The sequence below is a fragment of the Galeopterus variegatus genome, unplaced genomic scaffold (assembly GCF_000696425.1).
Source record: "Galeopterus variegatus unplaced genomic scaffold, G_variegatus-3.0.2 Scaffold6795, whole genome shotgun sequence".
NCBI lineage: Eukaryota > Metazoa > Chordata > Mammalia > Dermoptera > Cynocephalidae > Galeopterus > Galeopterus variegatus.
In genome coordinates this window covers 36,169-38,597 of record NW_007732906.1, presented here as the reverse complement: position 1 = coordinate 38,597, position 2,429 = coordinate 36,169, and the positions used below count along the sequence as shown (strand labels likewise).

The 2,429-nt window shown below is 33.6% G+C and overlaps 1 protein-coding gene across 1 annotated transcript in view; it reads right to left on the bottom strand.

The window, feature by feature from the left end:
* The window catches only part of SLC27A6 (solute carrier family 27 (fatty acid transporter), member 6), a gene marked incomplete at its 5' end in the record, with an annotated part of 62,338 nt that overhangs the window by 31,654 nt on the left and 28,255 nt on the right, over nucleotides 1–2,429 (bottom strand). The window lies entirely within an intron of this gene.

The window sequence follows — 2,429 nt, the reverse complement described above, 5'->3', positions numbered from 1 at the left end:
TCAATGTAATATTTGGCTTACACAGACTATGACAACTATATGTAAATTTTAGTTTAGAATGAGCAATATTTTCACATTTTTATTTCTACTTTATATTTTAGAATTAAAGGAAAAACAGGCTTATATTTTGTTCTATATTCAATCAGCACTGTGTTAACTAACATGAATTACACTCTGACCTAAAATTAGAGTAAGAATATATTATTAGGGTAGTCATGGCAAATTTATGATTTGCTCTGAGCTACCTCCATTATCAACCAAGAGTCACCAAAAATCATACAAAACAATAAGCAGTAAGAATAAATCAGCAAGAATGATAAAATAGAGAACAATGTTCCTGGTACTTACTATTAAAAATGATTAACTGATTATGTTATTTATCTCAAGTTCTTTTCTAAACATCACAAGGAAAGATTTAAATCCATAAACTCTTAAGAACAAAGAAAAGTGAGTGAGAGGTAATTTTGGAAACTGAAAAGTCTAAGACTGCAGGTAGGGACCCATCAAATACTCCTGAAAGTATCAAGCAAGCATTAAAAACAATAAGGAAGGCAGAAAACTTGGTTGGAAATTTAAGAAGCAGTTTTACCACTGGATATTCTATTTTAGACAATACATCTGGGAGTCTGCTCTTGCTACACATTGGCTTAAGACTGAAGAGTTACTTCGTGGAGAAGTCCAATCTTATAGATGTTAGTTTTGGTTGAGGAATCTACTGAAAACAGGAGACCTAAATGAAAGTCTGCATACTAAATGATGCTCTGATCTCAGGAATCTTGTACCAGAATTATACACCAGAGCAGGAAACTGTTGAGTTATTATCAGAGTAATCGATCAGTCCAAGAGAAAAGCTATTGACTTTGCTTCTCTACCATTGACTTTTTNTGGCGGTAGCACCGCCGCGCTCCCAAGCAGCGCACTGTAGCAGTGCGCCACCGGGCCGGCCCTCTACCATTGACTTTTAGTACTTCTATAAAATGGCTGGATCTCCACTTAATCACCCTAGAATCTGACCCTTCTGTTGACATCCCAGCAATGAGCAAGTCAGATTTTTAGTGCCTCATTCTGAAATATAATGATTAAATCATAGGTTAAAAAATAAATAAAAGATGCATGGGAGACAATAAAAATGACAAAAATATATATAAGTGGAATCCTATAGAACAGTGAAGAGAATGAAGAAGCAATATATGAAGAGATTTTAACTGAGAATTTTCCAAAAGTGATAGAAAAATATCAAACCATGGATTGAAGATCTAAAAACCTCAAACAGTGGAAATACCAGGAAAACACACTTGGATATTTTCTGGTAAAACTGCTAAGAAGAAAAAAACTATAAAAATGAGAGAAAGCAAGAAAGGGAGAATTTAAAAAGCAGCCAGAGAGAAATTGGCACACCATTTTCAAAGAGGCAACATGAATATTTATAACTATGAAACCTAGAAGAAAATGGAATAATATCTTTAAGCTATTAAAAGAAATTAATTGTCAATATAGCATTCAATATTCAGTGAAATCATTATTCAAAACTAAAAGCAAAACACAGGTTTCCAGACAAATAAAAACTGAAAAATTTGCTTTTAGTATACTGGTACTAGATGGAATATTAATGGGAGTTCTTAACACTAAAGAAAAACAATATTATATAGGAGCAAACAAATAAACAAACAAAAAGCAGGAAAGACTGAAGAGGACCAGAAAAGGCAAATATATTGGCACATGTGAATAAATATTGATTCTTTAACATAATACTAATAATGCTTTTAGAACTTAAAATATGCAGAATTAGATAACAAAATATAGAAGATTAAAGTAGATAAATGAAATTAAAATATTATAAAGTCCTTGCATTGTCAAAGAAATGGAAAAAGTTTAATTTTAAGATAGAATATAATAATTTAAGAATGCTGTACTCTTTAAGGTAATAATAGAACTCAAAAAAATATTTAAAGACAAGAAAAATGAAAGATATATATCTAAAAAGCTAATCAATGAAAAAATTTAATAATTAAATATTCTTTCAAAAAGAGACAGGAAAGAAGAGAAAAGGAACAAATAACAAGTGAGACAAAAAAATAATAAATAGAGGACATAAACCCAAATATAGCAGTAAATACATTAAATGTAAATGGACTAAATACTGCACAGAGAAAACTCAACTACATATGGCTTACAAGAAATACATCTCGGGGCTGGCCCGGTGGCGCACTGGATAAGTGCGCCACTTGGGAAGCGCGGCGGCGCTCCCGCCCGAGGGTTCGGATCCCACATACAGACCGGTTCCCGCTCACTGGCTGAGCAAGGCGCGGGAGCGACCCCGAGGTTTGCGATCCCGTTGCCGGTCCCCGGACCGGTACTGTGCCTTGGAAGGAAATACCGAGGCTTAGTTACTGACTAATAGAAGAAATTCCTAAATCAAACACAAAAAA